This window comes from Hirundo rustica, chromosome 3 (genome assembly GCF_015227805.2).
Source record: "Hirundo rustica isolate bHirRus1 chromosome 3, bHirRus1.pri.v3, whole genome shotgun sequence".
In the NCBI taxonomy this organism is placed as follows: domain Eukaryota; kingdom Metazoa; phylum Chordata; class Aves; order Passeriformes; family Hirundinidae; genus Hirundo; species Hirundo rustica.
In genome coordinates, this window is record NC_053452.1 from 24,009,838 (window position 1) to 24,028,170 (window position 18,333).

The following is an 18,333-nucleotide window of genomic DNA, read 5'->3' on the forward strand; positions in this document are numbered from 1 at the left end:
TGATTCTGATGTGTCCTTTTATAGCAACACTGAAGTCGCACACTGAGACTACGTGTGCAGTGTTAAGCTTGCTGAAGGTTAGTGAGAAAAACTATCAAGACAAGCATTGTTGATCACACGGGGATTGGGATATTTTAGCCTTAAAAATTGTTAATTTTGTTCTTCTAGCTTTTTCCACTGCCAAGAGTCCCATCATCCTAAGAAAACACTCAGTGGGAGAAGGGAAATTTTTATAAAACATAGATAAAATTTTGTAGTTTTCTCATGAGAAGGTGCATTAGACAATGTAGTGGTGTAGCACAAAACAGGCTTCCAAACTTACTTCCTGATGAAGGTGCCAGTTTGATAGGAAATATCCTGATCTTTGGCCTATTGTTATGAGCATGAAACTAGCTGGAACTAGAACAGCTAGTATTCATCAGTATTATTATTTAGTACTATGAGTAATGATTAAGCATAGCCATCAAAAAGTCATTAATGTACATGGGGTTATTTTGGACTTGTACCTGTTTCAGACTCTTCATATGACAATGTGGCAGAAAGAAACTGAATTTATGCATAAATAATGTTGATTTAGATGAGCAAAAGAAAATTATAACCTTTCTTTTTCTATGTTTTATCCTCTGCTCATTTGAATAGCAAAAAGTGCTGTGGCTAAAAGGCTAATGTCTTAAACAGTGCTGTGGCCAGCTTAGCTTACTGGCATAATTTCATTAGGAAGATCACTTTTGAAATTTTTTATCTTTATTTTTCAAAGAAACTGACTTTTCTGGAAAAATGGTGATGGAGAAGGTGACCATGTGTGAAAATGTCTTCAAGCCCCACCTTTCTTGCATGGGCTGTATGTGAGGCTGCCCTGCAGAAAGTCAGGGTGTAGTGCATGGCAGGGGCTTGCCCTCCCACTGATGGCTGTCAAAGAAACAGCAGCTCTGTGGGGCCTGGATCCATTCAGAGTTACGACACTGCCTTTGCACCCTCCCTCTGATTATTGGCATTGATGGTCATGGCTTTGATTTGCTACATGAGCTGTGTCTCCATGGTTTGGTAGGGGCACTCATGAGCTGCTTCCCTGGAGTGCAGATGTTGGCATCCAGTAGAAGGAAAGGAAGAGTTTATGTTTAGAAGTGTGAGTTCTTCCTGCTCAGAATTATTTTTAGTGCAATGGATTTGATTGTGCAAAGTTCTTGTGCCTCTGGGAAAGGCGTCATGGTGTGTACATTGCCAGGTGGTCTGGTGGCTTTGCAAGTCTTTCAGGTCCTTCTTTCTAGCAACCTGGGTTCTAGTTTTGTTTTGGTTTAGTGGCTCAGTATCTTAAATAGTTTCTGAAGAAGAAAGGTGTGAATAGCAGCGATACTTTTTGTTTGATCTTGGATTGTTGTCTGTTGAGCCTCTGTTTCTGAAGAGGACTTGCTGTGTAAACAAGTGTTTTTGAGAGGTGCACTGCTGACTGACAGGTTTGTGCTACAGTCAGCACAGGTCTGTGGTGACATCCAAATGGGGTGTTTGTGTCAGACAGGCTCAGAATATTAGAGGTATTTGAAAGCGCAAGCAGTTCATAACTAGTGTCCTCCCATGCATCTTTAGTATGCTTATGCCCAGAGGGATGGAGTTGACTCTGTAATTCTGTCTTCAGTAACAAAAAATATGGCTTTTGCAAAATTTGGTTGCTGCTCAGCCATGGATGTGTCCCCTTCTACTCACTGCTTACTCCCTCTCTAAAGCTGATCCTGTGGCAGAATTTCATTTGTGTTGCATTAGCTCTTTGTAGACTCACTGACCACTTCTAATAGTACTTTACTGTGATATCAGATAGCTGCTTAAAAAAGTAGGTAAGACCCCTTCCTCTTTTATTCAAGCTTTCATTATGGTAAATAATAAATCCAGGTAACTTTTAATTAAATATTTAGAAATACTTTAGTGAATCTGTCCTGGACCAATGGGAATTTTGGCTAAATTGAGTGCAAATGTTGACCCAGTAAAAAGTTTAATATATGTAGCTTGTAGGAGGAGTGGGTGCATCATATTAGCTGTGCACAGACACTGGGAAGGCATGATTGAGCTGAACAAGCTGTGTGGGGGTGTTGAGCCTGTGGGGCTGATTTTGTTGGTTGGGTTTACACTTGGGGCAAAGTTTAAGAAAGCATGGCTATTTCTCAGCAGCCCTGGTCTCTGCTTTGGGGCCTCCATCTGCAGGGAGGTGTTCTTGTGGCTCTCAAAAGCAGTGATGAACGTGCTATCCTACTGACCTCATTGTGGCTACAGTTTTCACAGAGAAAGGGGTTTGCTGTTGGTTATTTTGATAAGGGAAGATGAAGCCCGTACTTAGATTTGTAGGGGGCTGTGGCATACTTGTAGTAACCCCAGGGATGTTTTGTCACTTCGTCAGCTCCACTGGAAGGGGTAGGTGAAAATTGCTCTTGATTCTTGATCTCAAATAATGCACGTCTGTTTGGGAAGATCAAGTTATTTTAAAATAGAGATGAGGTACCCAGTGGCTGCTTTTAATGATTTCTGTTCTGTGGAAGCTTGTGTTTCATATTACTCTGTAGCTGCTTTTCCTGAACATATGGTGCATTAGAGTTTTGCAAAGCAAAACATCTTCACATCTGTGAACTGACCTGCATGGTTTTGCCTCACTTTCTTTATATACACACGCATACACTCAATATAGAGAGAAGGATGAGTGTTACTACAGGAAGTAAAAGCAATTAACTCCTCAGCTTCATTTTAAATGAATCAAAACATATTTGCTTATCCCTTTCCACAGATGGCCACTAAATTGCTAATTAATAGGGAATATGTCTACAGACAGATCTTTCACTGAGCCTGATGCTACATAAAACCAGGCTTAAAACCACTGTCTGGGTCTGGAGAAAGACATATATTTTCCATTTTTAATACTTGAGAGAAAAAAAAAAAAGCTGTTTCAATTTTTGGTTTCTTCCCTGTGGAGACATATGCCTTGAAATTACAGTCTTTATATATTTCGCTCAGTGATTCTGTTCAGATTGGGTTGGGTATTGTTTATTTTTCCTAAGCACTAGCAGAAATCAGAGGACTTTCATTTGCAGTTTTTCTATATGGGCACTGTGTCAGCATTCCCTTCACTCTGCAGGTGGAGTAGAGATGAACAGTTCTAAAAAGGTTTGGCATTCTTGACTTTTGACATAAAATAATACTGATGGATTCTTGCCTATTTGGATTTTGAGCAATGGAGCAAAATCCATCCTTTTGTGAGCCTTTTGTTGGTGTTCTCAGTTGCATTGAAAGATCCCGAGCTTTTGGTGCTTGTTTATGCTAAATTCTTTGTTAGATAGGAACTTACTGGAACTACAGGGCTTGACTCATTCAAACTATGAAGGAAAAGGCACATGTTTGAATGCTAAATGAAATCATAAATTTCCCTGTGAACACTGAGACCAGATAGTGAGAGGGATCATGGAAAAAGACAGAAGTAGGGGTTAAAAGGTCAGATTCATGAACATGCATGCTTACATATTGTGATGAATTGTCAGCCACAGAGTTCAGTAATCAAAAGAGTCCAGAAACCCAAGCCACTCCTCTTCGCTGACAGTGTGCAACACAAGCATCAGGCAGTCCTGCAGTACTTCAGCTGTTGTCTCTGATTAAGGTAGATACAGATCCCAGGAGAATGGAGTAGCTGTCTCAGCTTTGATCAGCTTTGTCTGTGAATAGTTTCTTTCTTATTAGACAAAAAAAAACCCACCAAAAACAACCAAACAAAACCACCCAAACAATCCAGAAATGAGAATAACATTCAGCAAATGTGAAAACATAGGCAGTTCTGTTTACAGCACTCTTGCTGAGAGGAACAGTAGTGTGACCATCCCTGTGAGCTTTAAGAAAGCCTTGGTGGCAGGTATCATGATGCACAGGTCAGTGTCGCTCCTTCACAGCCTCACAGAGCTTTGGTGACCTCCAGTAGGGTAGGAAGTGTTTAATGGCTCTTGTGAACAAGGACAGCGAGGAACTGATAAAAATTAGACTTGTTATCAAAACACCTGGACAAGATATAGAGGCATTGCAGCATCACGTTTGATGATCTTCCTGAGGCATGATTTCCTCCTCCTAAAGCAGGTCATCAATTGAAAAGCAAATGAATGTGGCCATTTACTAAACATGTATCCAATGACATGAGAAATGCATTTACCCCTAGAACCCCTTCTAGGTGGTGGGGGAATGTGTTGGAGTCATTTTTGCTGGAAGTCATTGGCTTGAAACTAAGGGCCAGCGGTGTGCCTAGTGTTAGGTTTGCTGAGGGTATCATTAATGAGTGCAGCACTAAGGCCCAAGAGATTTTAAACCCAAAGCAGCTTTCTCTGTGCTCATGGGTATTGCGAGTGCAGTGTTTTGGGTTTGGGGACATGCTGGGAAAGGAAAAAGAAACCTTGTCTTGCAAAAGCCATCTCTAGAATTCCCAATCTTTGTTACATTCTTGGCAAGATGACAAAAATCTCTTGCATGCCATGGACTTCTTGCATGCGCCTGAAGTTGCAGATGGCATGCTTTCTATAGGGCTGATAGTTATGCATTAATTTTCATTCTCATCTGTCTTAGCCAACAGCAACACTGCTTTAGCCAGTAATTGCTAATTTAAAGGCCTGGATTTTTTTTTTTTTTTAATTTCTTTTCAATAACTATGGCCAGTCTTTGCAGTTCTGTTCCCTCACCCCTCTGTGCTGTGCTTTATTACTTTTTATTTGATGTTAGTCATGATATTTGAAGAGATGGTGTGTTACTGCTGTAATTGTTAAGTAACTGTTTGGGATTTCTGAATGTTATTTTGCTTGGATGCTTTCTCCACTAGAACAAACAACCAGAAGTGTTGTGGATGTATTTCTGTGCTACAGCAAGTTTCGGCAAAGTGATAGGGCTGGCAGAAAAGTGGTTAGAGTTTCTCTGTAGGTTACAAGAAGGTTTAACTATTAGGGCAGGTTTTGGTCTGGTTATCTCTAAAGGTGAAAATATCTCAGTTTTTCTTTCTAAGAGTAAAGAATGAGTAAAAACGAAGCAAAAAAAACCCCAAAAAACCCAAACAAACAAGCAAACAAAAAGCCCCCCAAAAGCCAGCTCCAAAAAACAACAACAAAACCTGCCAAAACCTCAAAGTCATTGTGGTAAATAGAAATAAAACGGATAGACAACGTTGTTTTTGGCTTTTTGGGTAAATAAACAAACCTTCAGACATCTGAGTCCCGAGGGACGCAATTTTCAGTGGAGCGCGTCAGTATTTCTCGTCGGTAAGCGTGGTGTGCACCGGGTCATGGTGGCATTTTCAGCCCCACTGATGAGCCAGAGCTTCTGGCCCACACAGAGTTACATCATTGACATTCAGTGCAGACAGGCCATGGAGGAGAGATGCGATCAGTGCTGACAGGCTTCACAGCACAGCAAGATCCAAAGTCAGAATTTAGCTCTTAAAAGCTGCCTCCTCTTCAGGTAAGGACGTCCAGGACCTGCATGTTTTTTTCAGGCTTGCTTGTACTGAAGCACAGCCCTGTTCCCCAGATCTTGGTATTGGAAATAGACTTTTTTAATATCCTTCTGAATAATCTGGATGAGGGGGTCAAGTGTACCCCCAGCCAGTTTGCAGAGGACACCACGTTATGTGGCAGCCTTCATTTGCTGGGGGCCAGGAAGGCTCTGCAGAGGGATCTGTACAGACTGTGCTGATGTGCTGAGGCCAGTGGTGAGGTTCAGTGGGGTCAAGTGACAGGTCCTGCACTGGGGTCACAACAACCCTGTGCAGCTCTACTGGCGTGGGGCAGAGTGACTGGAAAACAGCCCAGCGGAAAAGGATCTGGGATGCTGGTGACAGCAGCTGAACATGAGGCAGCCTGTGCCCAGGTGGCCAAGGAGGCCAATGGCATCCTGCTTGTACCAGCAGTAATGTGGCCAGCAGGACCAGGGCAGGGATTTCTCCCTCTCTGCTGGGCACTGGTGAGGCCACAACTCAAATCCTGTGTTCAGTTCTGTGCCTCTCACTAAAAGAAAGACATTGAGGTGCTGGAGTGAGTCCAGAGAAGGAAAACAGAGCTGGTGGAGGGTCTGGAGCATGAGACTGATGAGGAGCAGCTGAGGGAGCTGGGGGTTTTTCGCCTGGAGAAGAAGAGGCTCAGGGGAGACTTTAGCACTCTCCTCAACTCCCTAAAATGACAGCGTAGCCAGGTGGGAGTCAGTCTCTTCTCCCAAGTAACAAGTGACAGGATGAGAGGAAATAACCTCAAGTTGCACCAGGGAAGGTTTAGATTGGATATTAGTAAAAATTTCTTCATGGGAAGGGTATTCAGGCATTGGAATAGAGTGCCCAGGGGAGTGGTGGAGTCACCATCCCAGAGGTATTCAAAAGACATAGATGTGGCACTTGGGGCGTGGTTTAGTGATGGACTTGGCAGTGCTGGGTTAAGGTTGGACTCAATGATCTTAAAGGTCTTTTCCAATTTGGATGATTCTGTGGTTCTACGATAAAACACTGGTGTTAAGGCCCTAAAAAAGCCTTTGTGACACCTATCTAAATAGCGAATTCCTACAAAAATTATCTCCAGGAGAGAATGGACTCGAAGCTGTTTTTCAGGTTCACAACACAAGTGCTAATGCTGTAATAAATCTGTCGTAGCTAATGACCATGGCCATATGAGGAGTGGCCCATTCATATGGGGTTAGTCCCCTCCTCACCCCAACACACTTCAAAGCAAGAAGGCAGAAAGTGTTTTTTGTCAGCGTATTAGTGTGATAGTACTTTGTTCCCTGGCCTGGCTTGGGGAAGCTTAAGTTAGTTCTCTGTGTGATGTTATTTTTTTATAATGCAAAGATGACTAATCAGTGTTCCTCTCCTTATTGTTTAAAGCATATATGACCAGATTAAAGCTAGATTAAATTATTGCTGTTAAATTTTGTGCAAAATATAATTTGGAAAGGTCAAGGCTAAATTGCCCGTGTACATTCGGCTGTAGGAAAAAAGAACATAAATGTCCCAGAGCTACATCACATACCTATGCTTTATGAATTGTCCCTTGATATGTTATCTTGTCATAATGACTAAAAATTTTAGGCTGTACTTCAGCCTAATAGAGCTAGAGAATCACCCTACCTCAGAATATATTAGAATTTAATTGCTAGAATAGTCACAGGATATTGTCTGTATCTCTATCAGTACTCTGAAAATCCAATCTGGACAATTTTTGAACTGAGATTTTTCTAAAAATTTCTAATTCTCAAGGTTTTTACAATCCATTTCTCTCCTGCAGAGCCTAACATTGCTCCCCAAGACATTGGACAACTTTTGAAAGAACTGTAAATGCAAATGGAGGGAAAATAGTTCTGTTTGACAGGAGGGAAGATGAAGGCTATGATGTTTTAATGGTTTGGTTTTTCCAGGTTTTCAGGAGAGCTCACACTACATTAATGTTATAGATAATTGCCTTGTTTCTTTCTTCCACACAGCATTTCTAATTTTTTTCTTTTAACTCTTTAAGAAAAACAAGTTAGTGTCCCAGCTGTGGATATCTTTCTTTTTCACCTGATGTCTTTCATATCATGTGCAGGATTTTGCTTTCTTTAGACATTTCTAACGTTGCTTCCTGTAAGTAGAAGTTCCTATAAGTAAAACACTGAAGTGTGCTGGCTTTATCAAACTTTAATCAGAGTGTGCAACCAATTTGTTTTAAAATCTAAAGGAACATGATTAACCCAAGTAATTTGTGAGAGAAAAGCATGAGGCATCCAGAACATGGACTGAGACAGCAGAGGAATATAAAAAGAAGAAAGAATATTTCAGGCAGGAACCAGAAGATAATATGCAAGACAAATATTTTGTTCCCTACAATAAAATGAATAATCTGCAGGAGACACAGTGCTTTGCTATGCAGGACAGCAAACCTTGGGATTCAGTTTACAAATTTATTCTTAAATTGCTGAATTACGCAGGTGCAATCCATCAGAACTATATTATGAATTCACACTTGTGGAATTGGCTAAATATATGCAGCATACAAAACGCATGATAGATTTTTCATTGTCTCTGCATTCCTGGGAGGCCTTTCCTTAAGCAGCCAACTGTATTGCTGAAGGATGGCAATCCTGGACAAGGATTTTGTTTTACATGAGTCCATTTCTGACGAAGAATAATCCAATTAGATAGGCATGGGGGGAAAAAATAGTAAAACAGCACATCCTCCCATGTGACACATCGTGCCACTTGTCATCTAATATGTGGAATGTGATGGAAGTTCTGAAGCATCTTCTAAGCACTTTTCACTTCTGCATTAGCTTCAAAAAATTGCATAGTTATTTTAATATCTAATTTCTGCCGGACTCAAACAGGCTTGCTGTAGGATACAAACTGTTGGAGTAGAAATAGCTTGCCTAGCTGTACTGTGTAAGTGGTTTATAGATCGTGGGATGACCTTAACCACTTGGTTAAGTGGTCTCGTGACATCTTGACAATGAATAAGGCTTAGTTGTGCTTACCACATCAGTGAGTTTTAGTGCATTTGGCTGCTTTTATATTTTAAAGAAAAATTTGACTGTTTATAAAAGTGATAGGGAATGTCTTAGAGAAGGCAAATGCTGCTGTGGCTCATAAGCAGTCTATTTCTTGGAGCTGAAAGCTCTGAAATGCACTAGATCTGAACTTGCACTATTACTTGAAGACATATCCTATGATAAGCAGCAGCCTGCTGGAAGAAATTCTGATCTACTGAGAGAATATGGAATAAATGTAAAAATATCAGTATCTTTTATCCACGGTACAGCAACTCTTGCTGCTACTGGTGTGAAAAATATGGAAGGAGACAAGTAACGTATTAATAGGTCCTATTGCCTGGAAGAAAAGTTGAAAATTTATTCTTCTAACCAAAGAATTTTGGCAGCCAGTAGGTTCTAAAATCTCAAGTGCCTTATGGTAAAGAATGAAACAGTTGAGGTATTAAGGCCTTACTTTCCTGACTCACCTCAATATGAATTAGGAATGCTTTTTTCCTTCTTTGAAATCAAACCAGTAACTGTACCAAGTGGTGTGGAATTAAATTTTTCTGGTGAGATGATAGGCAAACCTTGCCTCCCCCTGTCACCATCCCAAAAGCAAATATGTGTTAGTTGATGGGTGGGATGATTGAGGGTTGTGGTTTGGTACTTCTTCATTGTTATTGAAAGGATCCTGCACGATTTTCACTACAAAATAAGAGGGAACTGGAAATTGATAATATCTTCTAAGTGTAACAAGGCCAAATGGAAGGAGACAGAATTGGACTTAAGATAATTAATTTCTGTCTTTGAACTTGAAGGAGGAATTTTTTTGCAAGTTATTTTCTGATAAGATTTACTAGAAAAGCATGAAAAATAATTTCAGAGGTTTTGGGTTATCCTAGTCCACAGAGGACTTAAACAGTCTCAGAGCTTCTAGGAACTTCAGCAACTGAATTCTGAAAACTGTAAACTTGTTTATTACAGTTGTATGACTTACTGACAGTTTGTACTTTCAGTACAAGTTTTGCAAAATATGAGGCAGCACACTTGCTCCAGTTTTGGGCCAACTCTATCCTAATGTTCCTTTCCAAAATCTTTCCCATCTTTCATATTCAGAAGGCAAATGAGTGGAATTTCATCTCCCAATGGTCAGGCCTGCTGTGGCACCTTGTGTGTGTGGTCCTGGACAGTGTGCGTCCTTCTGCATCAAACACACAGGTCTGGCAATTATTTTGTCTTGGAAATAACCCAGTATCCACTGAGAACAGTTCACAGAACTGCACCCTAAATCTCATGTGGCCTGTTTCCAGTTGTCTTTCCTAAAATGAACCACCATTTTTCTCTCACTTTCCTCTATAACCCTTCATTTTTAGGCTTGTCACCACTCTGAGCTTTGCCATCCCACACTAGCAGCATCATCCTGGTTTTAACTTTCTTTCCTCACAGAGAAAATTTAATAAGAAACAAGGAACCAGAAAAGATACTCAATTTGACTTGTTCTGCCCCTTTGCTTTTTGAGAGGGAAGTTGTTATAAATTGTAATTCCTTGAGCTTCTCATCCCTTAACCGTTTGCTGAACTTGAAAATTCTTGTTGAATTTGCTGCATTTAAGTCCAGAGGGAGGGAGGGGAAGGGAAATGAAAGTGATTTCCTATATTGCAACAGTGCAAATCAGTTTTGATTGCTTGATTCACTTCTGTTTTGATTATTTTTGATTCTACTTATTTTTTCTTCATAAAACCCTTTCTTCTCATGACCTAGAAAATTATAAAATCAGTTTCATCAGGAACTAACTGTGCCAAAACTAAAGATTTTAGGAACTGTCTTTCTCACACTCCTCGCAAATAAGTTGACTGCAGGTTAGTAATGTGATGACAGCTACAGAATGTGTGAGGGGGGAAATGGGCATTTTTCTGGAAAGGAGCCTTATTCCACATGAATTTAGCAACCTCCTGTGAAAATCATAGAGGAACTACCAAACAGAGAAATTACTTTGAGCAAACCACCATGTCATGTAGGTGCTGCACAGACTGTGGGCATTGGAAAGGAGAAGATGACCTATCAGTGTGCCAACTTTGGCCCATAATGCTGTTCAGATCTATGCAGTGAAAATAATGTCTAATAGTGCTCTGAACCTTCATGTGCATGGTCAGCTGAAGTGACTGGATGTCTTGGTTTTGAAAGACAGTTGTCTGCCAAGGAAAGCTAGAGCCTCCCTTGGAATGGAAAATGTAAACAACCCTTCCCTCCAAATTATTGAAATTTTGCAATTAGGGGCTTTCAGGCAGAGATATGGGAATAGGAGTAACAGTTCTTTACTAGGAATATTTAAAAAAAGGAAAATACAAACGTAGTAGTACAAAAAACCAAGCAAGGAAGTAAACAAAAATCCTGGAAAAAACCCTGAGAGAGTCAAGGAGACGACCTGGCACCTTGTTGGTCAGGGTGTTGGAAGCAGTCCAGATAAGTCCTCCTGCAGTAACAGATTTGGTTCTGTGGAGTAGAGATGGTCCTGTAGAAAGTCCAGTGGTGACGAGGTGGGTCCTTGTCTTCCTCCAGGAATCCAGTGGAAAACCAGATCCCTTGTGTTTTTTAGTCGCAGTTTTTATCTAGCTGGGAACAGCTGGCTCCTCCCCCACTGGGTGGAGCATCTCACAATGGGATGATGGAATGTGTCACGTCATTGGTGGGCCCTGATGGCCCATTATCAGAAGATGTCCCCTGGAGGATGGAGGGGTGGTGAAAGAGATAAGAAACACTGCCCCACCTGGTTTTAATGGCTGGGCCATTATCAGGAGGCATCTGCCCCCCTCCCCCCTGGAGTAAGAAGGATTAAAGATCTCCCAAAAACCAGCTTTCAACAGATGGCATAGAATACACATTTTTAGGTTACATAATCCAAGACACTGGAGGCTGTGCCAGATGCTGTCTGGAAGAGGCATTGCAGTGCAGTTGCTGGTGCCCTGCAGTGTGACACAGGGGAGCTGAGGCTCATATCGAGGTGAGGTGTTAACCTGTGGTGTTACCTTCCATGACCTATTTTCCCTTCGCCATTCTTATGCATTTAGACTCTGTGCAGGCAGGTAGGGCGGGACCTGCCTCACATTCCAGATCCTCTTGTTTGTTCCCCATGCTGCATGCATTGGTGTAAGTGTTTCCAAGAGGCACCTGAGAACAGTGAGTAGATGCTGGCTTGGTGCTACAGTATGCCCTCTGACTAAGAGGGCAGCTTTCTGGAAAAAAGGGAAAAGGGGAGAGGCAGATGAGTCAGAATTTTTTCCCCCTCACCGATGTAAGAGAAGACAGCACCCTTGTTGTGAAAACTGTAAAAGTCAAATCAAAACCTCTCCATGTATGTTTAGAAGTATGAGAACAGCAGTGAGGCAGTGAACACCTGTGAGACAGAGACACATATGACATTGCCAAACACCTTCTGGGGTATGACTCGAAGCTGCCAAGTAGATGGATGCTCCTGTTTTCCAGTGGCGGCGTCAGAAGGTCCTTTCAGGCCAGTACAGCTGACTATCTGCTTTTCTGGGCTTCTGCTGGTCAGTTCCTAAGTGCACTGACAGGTGTGAGATGGAAGAATGTACTGTGATTTCCTTGTCTCTTTTTGCTGTTACAATGAGGTGTGTGTGGGTGAGCAGAAGGGAGAGCAGGTGTTGAGAGAGAGAAATAGAACTAAGGTTTCTCCTTTTCCTTTACAAACTCCTAAACTTCTTTTTTGACTACTTCCCAAAATAAACAGAAACTAACATGGTGCATGTCTAAGGTGGTTGTTTCCTCATACTGGTTACAGACTTGTAGTCCAAAAGAAGAGCAGCGATTCTCTTCTTCCACCCTTGTGGCTGAAGTAATGTGGTTTGAAGTGTGATGATGCATTAAAGCAGACCAAGACTTGAAAAGGGAATTTGAGAGAGTTATTTATGTGAGGAGAAATGCGTGCTGGGGCATGAGGTAAGTATGGCCAGTTGACTGTGCTGATTTTATCAGGTTTGATATTGTACCGTACAAAGCACATGAGATTCAGATTGTGATTATGCCAACATAGAAGATATCTCCCTTCATGAGGGTGCAGTTCAGGTCCAGAATAGAGTTATCTTTTATTCATATGTAGCCTTCAATAATACAGAAGACTGGAGGGAAGACTGCTGTTTTATGGGACCATTGTGTTGTATCATTGGGCAGCCAGGCAGAAGAAAATGCTCTGAGTCATTGCCAGTTTGGGTTGAAATGGAAAATATGATAGAGCAGGCAGTTGTATCCAAAAAGGTATGAATGGTTCAGTACACAGAGTTCTGGTACAACTGCAAGGGTCCAAAGCACAATGAAAAGGGCAGTCCAACTGTGAAATATTGGGATAGATAAGATACAAAAACTGGGGAAGGTAACAGCCTGAGGGCAGCCACATTTCTCAAGCTGTTTGCCTTCAGTTGGGAAGGACAACAGTCTGATGCGAAGCTTGTCTTCTCCTCTTGCTTTGGGGGACTAACTGTGGTAGAAGTGGTCAGGAACAGAATGAACTTTCAAACCTCTGCACAAATGGGTGTGAATGTTGAATCAGTGCTGATGGCACAAATACTGCCCTTGTGGCAGTAGTTGACGTGTTTTCCTTCCTACAGCTGTTCTGTAAGCAACATCATGGCTATACTCACTCTCCAGAGATTTAGCATGAGACTGTCAGAAGGGGAGAGCAGTGGGGAAGAATTCTGGGATAGGAGCAGCATGTGAATGAGAAATATTTCCTGTAAGCTTTTGATGCTGGCTATTGTCAGGGGTTGGGGGCAGGATCTGTAGGTCCATGCTTTAAGGTAACCCCTGGAGATGGATGAAGAGTTTGATTAATTTGGGGTAAATGGGCAGTGAAATGAGCTGCTTCCCAGAAGGCAGCAATATGGGTTGAAGAAAAGAAAGAACTTAAAGCTGAGACTGCTATGTTTGTGCACGTGTGCGAGCTGCTAGTGTTGCTTTTTCCTCCTTTAGTTGCTGTCTCTAACCTCAAGCTGCCAGAGAATACAGAGAAGAATATCTGGTTTTGTACCATTTTCTATGAAGTGATGCACAAAATGGTTGATGCCCAGTGGCCTGAGGCCACACAGCCAAATTTCCCGCTGGTTGCTAATAGGAAAGTTTGTCCTTCGGTAGCTACAGAGGAGTACTTCTGTTTTAGCAGTTTTGGAGGACTTTGCCATCAGTTGCCAGCTGCCTGGTGAACCAGGAACACTCCTGTGAAGCAGGGCTGCTTTCCCAAACAACCTGCTCTTTATAATACCCATTGGTTGTTGGTTATTTTAAATGCCTCAGGATTTCTTGCTTCCCATGGTTCAACAGGCTGTAAATCTATCTAAAGTGAAAAAAGAGCATTTATTGTAGCTACAGCTGAGAAACAGCAAATTTTCTGCCAGTCTCTGCTGAGCCCATGTTCAGGGAGGGTAGGGGAAGTAAGCTGCTCCTTCTTGTCCCAGTTCTTAATGGTCCCCTAGGAGAGGGAGGGCAGCATAGAGATGTTCCAGCTGAAGAAAATGACACACAGCCCACAAAACTTATATACCCTAAGCACAAAATTTTACTTTTGCATCAACTCCTCCTTTCCTGACTCCAGCCATGCTGTTCCTGCGGTGTTCTGGAAAGAGTTGCAAAGACTTGACCCTGTGAGAACTGTCAGAGCTTTTGCAGTAAAGGAAGGTAAAACGCCTTTCATTAAAGGGTTGGGTTTCTTCTGAGCTTGACTCAGAATCTCTGCTTGGAAATGCACTTACTCTTCCTCATATTGGGGTAGATTTTAAAATTATGCCAATTTTCAATGTTCGAGCAAAATATTGCCGGTTGGAGGGATTGGAGACTGTTTTGTGTGCTGTCACATCAGTTTTCTTGACCAGTATTTTTCATGGGTGCATGATAATTTGTGGTTTAGCTTCAGATTTTCCTTACTTGGTACACTGCAAACCTGACTTTATGTTGCTGTGCCTCTGCGGCAGAATAGATTTATAATTTATTACCTTTATTATTATTACACTTATAAAGACAATTAATCTGGCATTAAGAATTATAACTATCTGTGTTGGTGACCCACTGGAAAACTCTGACCTTTGACAGCAGAAGACAAGAGAGGCATAAGGGTATATGGTTTTTCAAGTTAGGAATATACAAAACTGTATGTATATCATGGCACTTAAGCAGAATGTTTAATAGAGAAAATGTAGATGAACTGTAAAAGTTAAAATGAGAATTAAAAAACTAAAATAGAGAAGCCTAGCAGCACAGGCTAATTCTACCATCTTAAACCCCGTAGTTATTTGTGGAAACGACTGCACTTTCAATGCTGGCACTAAGATTTCTGGTCCTGTCAGATATGCACTCTCTGCCAGTATCAACAGATAAGGTTAGTGCTGGTATCTGTGCAACAGCAAAACCATACTGTGCTTCTGTTGCCTTGTGTGTGATCTCTGTGCTTTTTCTGTGTCGTGCAAACACAGGGTATACTGTAATTCAAACTGTGGGCTTTAAAAATCTCACTCAGAGAAGCGAACGGAGTATAACATCTATGATAACAACCATTTGAAACTGCATGGCCAGCAGGACTAGGGGAATGTTCATCTCCCTATACTCGGCACTGGTGAGGGTGCACCTCAAATCGTGTGTTCAGTTCTGGGCCCCTCACTGCAAGAAAGACACTGAAGTGCTGGAGTGAGTCCAGAGAAGGGCAGCAGAGCTGGTGGAGGGTCTGGAGCTTGAGCCCCATGAGGAGCATCTGAGGGAGCTGGGGGTGTTTAACCTGGAGAAAAAGAGGCTCAGGGAGACCTTATCACTCTCTACAGCTGCCTGAAAGGAGGCTGTAGCCAGGTGGAGATAGGTCTCTTCTTCCAGGTAACAAGTGACAGGATGAGAAGTTGCACCAGGGAAGGTTTAGATTGGATATTAGTAAAAATTTCTGCATGGAAAGGGTGTTCAGGCATTGGCATAGAGTGCCGATGGAATTGGTGGAGTCACCATCCTGGAGGTACTTAGAAGATGTAGATGTGGCACTTGGGGAGTGGTTTAGTGGTGAACATGGCAGTGCAGGGGTGGCAGTTGGACTTGATCTTAAAGATCTTTTCCAACTTCAATGATTTTATGATCATGTTGAAAACAGCTTGATTGAACTCGTGTCTTCTCATTAGAATGGGAAAACAAACACAACCCAGAAACAAAAAGCTTTTTTTACTGATGGCTTTGTTTATTCCACAGGCTGATGATGTGCTTTGTGTTATTCCTTATGTTCTGAGTCCTTCCTACTATTTATGATTTTACTGCTATTATCTGTCTGCTGTCATCACCATAGCATTAGAACAAAGTGTAACAACATCTGTAATTAGGGCTGTCTACGCATTTTCTCTCTATTTTCCATTTGACTCATGTTTGTAACTTTCTAAATCTTTCAAATTTCAAGTTGAGATAATCAAGGTCAGCCATTTCTGAGAGCAAGAGTGGTGTTTTTCCATTGTTTAAAATGGTAGGTTGATATTCAGAGCAGGTGTGTAAGAACAGCAGGGCTGGATATTGAAATTTGCCAGCAAGAGAGTATTCCTAGAAGAAGATTCTTAGAAAAAATCCAAGTCTTCTTTCAAGAAAGATTCCAACAGTGTAAGGACACTTAATATTGACCTATTGCGAAGTGTTGTATTTGAAAGACACACAAGATTATGCAGTTATTGAGATAGCCATATACATAGTTTAATGTCAGTGCAAGTGCTGAATAGACATGAAAATTATATGTATTTCCTTCTCTGGATGAAACCCAAGAGAATGAATCATGGAAAAAATGGGCAAAAACTAAAGTCCTAAAAGTCTCTGCTCTGAGGACAAACTAGGACATCTGGGCACCCTTTAGCTGCCAGTGCCCACAGCCCAGCCTACACAACCACGTGCTGTGAGGAACACCCGATGGAAGAAGCAGCGTGGGCTGGCCCCCAGCTGTGGCAGCAGTAGCCTCTGGTGAAGGAATGGTGCTGCTGGAGCCCAGGGCATGTGGGAAGCTGTCCTGGGGTGACTGTGTATCCCCAATTGTCTGTTGGGTGCAGGGGGGGAGGGCAAGCGCGGTTTGTTTTTCCCCAGGAAAACTCTGCTCATCAGAGTGACCTTGAAGCAGGGGAGTTGGAACACGGCAAGACGAAAGAAGCTCTGTTGTTTTTCCCCGGCAGTTAGTTAGTTTAGTGCTAGCATAGTTAGACGCTGTAGAATAGCTGAAACTTTTTGCCTTTTTTTTTCTTTTTCTTTTTTTTGTCCTTTTTTCCTTCCTTTTTGCTTTTTTTGCCCTCTCCTCGGAACTGTTCCAACCTCTCCAGACTAAGGACCTGGGGAAGCACCGGGGGGCCTCCACAGGGGACCCACCCCACCAAGACCAGCCCTGCACATCTCCTTTTCTCCCAACGCCAGCGGAGACGGAGCGGTGGAGCACAGTGACGACCCTCAAGAGGAGACTTTCTTTAAGTTTGTTATCCCTCCGTGAGCAGCACGAAGCTCTTGTCATCGGGTATTGTGCTGGGAGTGCTTTGCCTGTTTAATAAACAGGTTTTTTCCACTTCTCTCTGAGGAAATCTTTTTTCCCGAACCGGTTGGAGGAGGGGAGGGGGGCCCCGTGGGAGGGTTTCTCCCAAAATCTGCCTGAAACCACCACAGAAGCTTAGGAGCACCTGGGAAAAGGTGATGGGTGATGGACAGATTAAACTTTTAGTCAGTGGATAGTGTGTACCTAGTGCATTAACTAGGCTGGTCTTTGGTAGCTGTGCCTTTGTAAGCTTGCCTCAAACAGCAACAGCTGTGCTTTTCTGCATTGGGGGGGTTCTCTGCTTGACCTTGGCCAAGCTGTGCTGCTGTGCACAGGTGCTTTTTAGCATGTCTGGTTTTCAGCCAAGTGTGACTTTTGCTTTTTATTTTAAAAGTTGAGGCTTTTAATATTTTTTTTTTTTTTTTTGCTGAGAACCCTAAAAGCATCCTCTTTTGTGTCTTCTTTTGGGGAGTAAATTCTCTTCTTCTGTGTTTCTCTCTAGTCCAGTGTGATACCACAGAGTGCTGTGTGTGCTTCATTTCAGACACTGATTTTTATATATTCGGGACTGGCCATAAGTGAGTTAATTGGTGATGCTAATTGGTGATTAACCTAATAATGGCTTTGATTATGTTAATTAAACTCTTGTCCCAGACAGCAGCTGTTGAATCATTTGTCTTCAAGCTCTCCCTCAGCTGGGGTTCCTCTGAAACCTACTGGTTTGCATTGGCAGGGTTGAGTACTAAGTGTGTGGTACCAACACAAGTGTCAGCACCAACACTGGACTCAGTTTTTTCCCTTTAATTTTAAACTTCCTCTTGTTAAAACCCTATGACAAAAAATTTAAATGTCATTGACCAACATCTATAGTGTGGTTCTCTGGAAGCTCTTCCAAGTGTAACTGTTCTCCAAGGGGATGGGAGAGAGCCTGTGGCACCTGTTGATGCTAATTTGCCTTTTGGTGCATGTATGCACTTTGTGGGATGTTTGTGGACACCATGCTGGACACACAGATCAGGGGCCAAAAAACCACAGCAGTTCACTAAACATACAGCTGCGAAGGCTGGGCCAGCTTGTGGTTTTCCTGAAGGGAAGGAGAGAATTGGGTCTTCTGTATGGTTCGCTAGCTGACAGAAAACAGCGTAGAAATGAATACTCCAGCAGGAAAAGACTGTAACTGTGGTGAAGGGACTTGTGTGGCAACACTGACACTGTTACACCTTTTCCAGAATAACTCAGATCTTTTAAATTTGAGTAAGTAAGCAGACATCTCAGACTGGCTTGTCCACAGCTTTGTAGCAATTGTAATAATTTCCATG

The 18,333-nt window shown here is 42.2% G+C and overlaps 1 protein-coding gene across 4 annotated transcripts in view; it reads left to right on the plus strand.

The window, feature by feature from the left end:
• Positions 1-18,333, plus strand: part of KCNH1 (potassium voltage-gated channel subfamily H member 1) — a 182,590-nt gene that overhangs the window by 53,371 nt on the left and 110,886 nt on the right. The window lies entirely within an intron of this gene.